This window comes from Schistocerca cancellata, chromosome 1 (genome assembly GCF_023864275.1).
Source record: "Schistocerca cancellata isolate TAMUIC-IGC-003103 chromosome 1, iqSchCanc2.1, whole genome shotgun sequence".
Classification (NCBI taxonomy): Eukaryota; Metazoa; Arthropoda; class Insecta; order Orthoptera; family Acrididae; genus Schistocerca; species Schistocerca cancellata.
In genome coordinates, this window is record NC_064626.1 from 444,598,076 (window position 1) to 444,603,770 (window position 5,695).

General features: G+C 41.1%; 1 non-coding gene across 1 annotated transcript; it reads left to right on the forward strand.

Annotated features, from left to right (window-relative positions):
* Positions 1 to 2,250: 2,250 nt before the first annotated feature.
* On the forward strand, positions 2,251 to 2,325 carry Trnap-cgg (transfer RNA proline (anticodon CGG)). The gene has a single exon. It is a non-coding gene; the product is annotated as a tRNA-Pro (tRNA).
* The last annotated feature ends 3,370 nt before the right edge of the window (positions 2,326 to 5,695 follow it).

Here is a 5,695-nt window from a genome sequence, read left to right on the forward strand (position 1 = left end):
ATTGAAATGATTTCAGTGTATGAAGTTGGAATGCGAGTAAATAATACTGATTATGTACTAATAAACTTAGTACTTGCATTACTTGTACTATCGCAGCTGCTGACACTAATAGTGATAATAATAATAATAATAATAATAATAATAATAATAATTAATGATTATGACAATAATCATGACCATAATAAGAAGGATTATAGCAGATACAAGAAGAAATTATATGTGTAAAACATAGATTTTTCTGATATAGCGAGTTCTGGCAAAAGGAAATTTAAGGAGACTGCGTCGGCCAAGAATACTGGAAATGAGGAACATCACGTTGGAAAGAGGGATGTACAAGAGTATTTTAGATATGTCAGTAACTGTCTTCTGAAGTTAGAGGTGTTGTTCAGTTCTCTAATATAATGCGAGAATTTATTCCTGAATCTGGTTCCTGCTACTGACAAGGACTTGGAGAAAGTGGTTGTACGATGGTGTGGGACAGAAAGGATTTTGCTCTGAAGGGAAAGGATGTTTCTGCCATGTTGTTCAGACAAGAACGCTAAGATGAGGAGAGGTATGAGGGCCAGTGTTCATTGATAAGACAGCAGAGAAGACAAAAGGTATGGCAATACCTGCGCTCGTCTGTACGCAGCCAGGAAAACTGTGCATATGATGGCGAAATATGGTCAAAGAGTCGAATATCACAGATACAATGTATATAGGCCTTCATAACCAGTTCTAAGCGCCGTGAGCTTTCATGAGAAAGACCTTGCATGATAACATCTCTGTAATCAATAATTGGAAGTGTAAGTGTCTGTGCCGGCCGGAGTGGCCGAGCGATTCTAGACTCTACAGTCTGGAACCGCGTGACCGCTACGGTCGCAGGTTCGAATCCTGCCTCGGGCATGGATGTGTGTGATGTCCTTAGGTTAGTTATGTTTAAGTAGTTCTAAGTTCTAGGGGACTGATGACCTCAGAAGTTATGTCCCATAGTGCTCAGAACCATTTGAACCATTTTGTAAGTGTCTGTACAAATTTCTTTTACAGGTCAAGAGAGAAGAGCTTTTTACATTTTTGTAACGCATGGACAGATGCTGATGCCTTCTTGAACATTGCAGTTACGTGCTCAGTCCAATTTAGATTTTCATCTATTGTTAATTCTAGACTCTTAGCTGAAGAAGAGAAGTTGATATTTGTCCCATTCAGTGTTGAAGATGGTAGGATTTCCCGATATTTCGTCCTGCCCCTTGAATGACCAAAGAGTGTCGCTTGGGTTTTGGATGGGTTGACCTTTAAGTCTTTGTCCTGCCCCCATTTTGATAGTGCACACAGGTCGGTACTGAGATGCTCGACAGCTATCTTCACGTTTATTGGTTTTGCAATTAGATACAACTGGAGGTCATCAGCATACATGTGATATTTGCAGTAGGACAAAACTGATGACACATCACTTACGTACAGTGAAAACAGTGTTGGACATAATACCGAATTCTAGGGGACGCCTGATTCTATCTGCCTCCATTGTAGCTATATGGTGCCGGACATGACGCATTGCTGGCGGGACGTCAGGTAAGAACGACACCATTGCACGGCACTAGGCGAGTAACTTAGGCGGCTAAGTTTTCCAAGTAAAATGTCGTAGTCGACAGTGTCAGATGCTTTGCTGAAGTCAAAGAAGTATATGATAGTTGTCTCTTGTGCATCCATGGCAAGTTTTAGGGCATATCTTACCTATATTAAGGCATATGTTGTGCTACAATGTTTACGAAAGTACGATTCGTACTCGTCTAGTAGATACTGTCGTTATATAGGCTCCGGCAAACTGAACAGTAGGATATAGAGAAGACAGAACTTCGCAACAAACTGACAAATTTATTCGAACGCATATTAAAAATGAAGAAAAATATACGCAATCACATATCACGTACGCCCTTTCATATCTAGAATGAAATTTTCACTCTACAGCGGAGTGTGCGGTGATATGAAGCTTCCTGGTAGAGCGCTTGCCCGCGAAAGGCAAAGGTCCAGAGTTCGAGTCTCGGTACAGCACACAGTTCTAATCGGCCAGGAAGTTTCATAACAGCGCACACTCCGCTGTAGAGTGAAAATTTCATTCTAGAAACAGCCCCCAGGCTGTGGCTAAGCCATGTCCCGTAATATCCTTTCTACCAGGAAAGTTCTGCAAGTTTCACAGGAGAGCTTCTGTGAAGTTTGGAAGGCAGGGGACGAGGTACTGGCGGAATTAAAGCTGTGAGGACGGGGCATGAGTCGTGCTTGGATAGCTCAGTTGGTAGAGCCCTTGCCCGCGGAAGGCAAAGGTCCCGAGTTCGAGTCTCGGTCCGGCACACAGTTTTCATCTGCCAGGAAGTTTCACCATACACATCGTTGCCACTACTTTCCCCGCATCTTTCCAGGCGACGAATGAAAGCTTCCATCGGCTGATGCAGAATGTTCAACAGGATCTCCTCCACAGCCATACGTACCCTTTCCTTGAGTTCAGCCACGGTATGAAGAAACGTGACGCACCCTTGACTCTTCAAATATCCCCGGAGGAAGAAATCAGGAGAAAATGTTCAAATGTGTGTGAAATCTTATGGGACTTAACTGTTAAGGTCATCAGTCCCTAAGCTTACACACGCACCCATGCCCGAGGGAGGACTCGAACCTCCGCCGGGACCAGCAGCAAAGGAATCAGGAAGAAGTAGCGCAAGGCGAAGATCCGTCGGGCAATGTTATCCTATTCGTTTCGTTTCTGTACAACCTGCAGTTAGTATGAGTGTAAGTGCAGTCTGTCAGGGATAATAAGCCGCAGGGAACGACCTGACACTGTCAACGCCATGGCATGTACGAATCCAGAGCGGCGAGGGCTCCGGACGAGTGCTTGACGCTCCTCTTTCAAAAATGGTTCAAATGGCTCTGAGCACTATGGGACTCAACATCTTAGGTCATAAGTCCCCTAGAACTTAGAACTACTTAAACCTAACTAACCTAAGGACATCACACACACCCATGCCCGAGGCAGGATTCGAACCTGCGACCGTAGCAGTCCCGCGGTTCCGGACTGCAGCGCCAGAACCGCTAGACCACCGCGACCGGCGCTCCTCTTTCACTAACTCATAGGTCCGCTGCGTCCTTCTTCGACCTCGACTTCTCTTCTTTGCAAAGAATGAAGTAATCATGAATTGTTACACCCATCGTATAATGGTCCAGTTATCCAGGACTTCATCATGTCATTCCAATTCGAAATGGTGACGAAATAGTCGCTGAACTATGATGGGAGACTCATTACTTTCTAAATACACCTCGACACGGAATTCTCGATGCTCTGAACTTAAAAACACCATAATTACTAATCGCAGTCCTACCTCAATGCAGCGCGCGCATACACATTTCGGGCAGATGTAACAGTGACATCTTACTACGTGACTTAAATCCTACTATTCATCCTCCCGGACCCTGTATTTTCAATCCAATGCAGATACAGACATAAATGCGAATAATAATTCAAACTAAGTTCAATTATTATGTAGTGAGGCATCGCAGACCGCGCTTCCCTAATACTACTCGTAAGACGCTTAAAACATCCGTAAACAAGTTCCGAAAAGAAATAGTTGAGATTCGCCCTGCATATGCGAATAATAATTCAAACTAAGTTCAATTATTATGTAGTGAGACATCGCAGACCGCGCTTCCCTAATACTACTCGTAAAACGCTTAAAACATCCGTAAACAAGTTCCGAAAAAAAATAGTTGAGATTCACCCTGCATATGAAAAAACAATGTTAGTAAATGTCCATAACACGATATTTTAAATGCCTCTTACCAACAATGTTACTGGCAGTTATTTATAACAGTGCAAGGTGCTTGAGCACAACTACTGAAGTCAGAAATTTTGCAATGTCTTTGGGGTAAATTCTGAGAATTACCCTCACTGTTTGCTTGTAAAACTAGAGATTGTCAGCCGAAACAGGTACAGCAAACATTAAGTACAACAAAAGTTTAACCGTCTTGATCGCATTACCATATAACAGTAACCAGGTAACCACAACGAAACCGTTACTTTGAGTAACTTTCCATAATATCCTAAATCGGATCATAGCATGTCTGTAGGAGTATAGTCTCCTACTGTGTGGCAGGCGTGCAATGATCAACTTTTGTATTTTATGACTTCTTCAGTTGCTAAAAACTCATATAAAAAATCATATAAAACACACAAATTGCTTATAGCCACACTTTTTAACATCCACATTGACGATACTGTTAGACAATGGAAAAGTGATGTCAACTGAGGCATTAAAATAGGAGCGGACGACTGGATTAGCACCATAGTGCTCATTGACGACCAAATCGTTTTACAAGAAAGTGAGTATGAACTGTAAGAGAGCAATTCATAACCTAAACCAGATATGCAAGGGCTACAATTTTTACAGTAAGACTAAAATAACCACTTTTAAAGGAAATACACCGTATGTTCCAATACAGTGCTACATGATGGTGTTTCAGAACAAGTTCCCGTTTCAATTTCTAAGGCTGTGATGTAAGCTACATACTTGAAAACAACATACAGAAAAAATTAAATATCACATGGTGTGAGGTACATAGCGAAAAATACTCGGCAACGACGTGCGTAAAGAAACAAAAATAAAAAGAAGTAAAGTATTAGCTACACCTGTTTTGACAAACGGCTCAGTGTCGTGGACAACAAGGAAGCAAGACAAAATACGTTTACAAGCCACTGAAATGAAATTTATGACACACGTGACAGGTTACTGCGTGAGGGATCAAATAAGACATGAAGATTTATGATCCGTAGGGCCTGCAGCTTAGTATAAGTCAGCTGGTGACATATTTATAAGGAGTGTCCAGATTCACTGCTGTGTGATATTCATTTTTATTTTTATTTTTGCCCTTTCACTACTGATCTGATTCGTCTAAACTGCCGCTATGGAGTGACCTGCGGTACAATGTACATTTTTATGTTACAGTGCAACACTGAGCATGGATTGCTATTTGCGTACCGTATATATTGTCTAGATATACTGACGTACATATAACATCGTTAGAAACTTTATTCTAACTGTCGTTCCATATTTGCTGAATTAAGGCGGTATTTAATTTGTTATGACAGTAATTTGGCAGTTTTGCAGCTAGGATGTCATATGTTCACAAAGTATAAGTACTGTTACACTGTTGGCCGTACATCTATGGATGCAGTATGTTCGTAGCAGTCTAGGGTCATACCCATTAATTTACAGGTGTTTATTGGGTAGGCGCATTTTATTTGCCGTGTAGGCTTTTATTAACTCCTCTTTCGGTAACTTTTCGTAAATTGTGTCAGTCTCGTACTTATTGTGTTGACTCTCTGACATATGATTCCAGAATATATATATGAGCAACAGTATTAAGGTTTTATACTGGTGTGCGTCATCCTTGGCTGTGCACAGGGCTCTGAATTAATCGTTTTCTTTTTAAAGTTTTCAATCAAAAATTTTAAATAATTTTGATGTTAAGATCCGTCTGTTCGTTCGATATGTCTTGTCATTGGTTTCTTATGTGTATATAAATACTCTAAATGTACACGGTAGGACCCTTGGAAATTTTATGAAGTACTTTCATGAGTGGTCAATTGTATCTTACTTGTTTCGATGGTCTGTTAAGTGGAGAAAAATTTTTGACAGGTTTTCATCGTTATTTCGAATGTGTTCTTGAAACACAT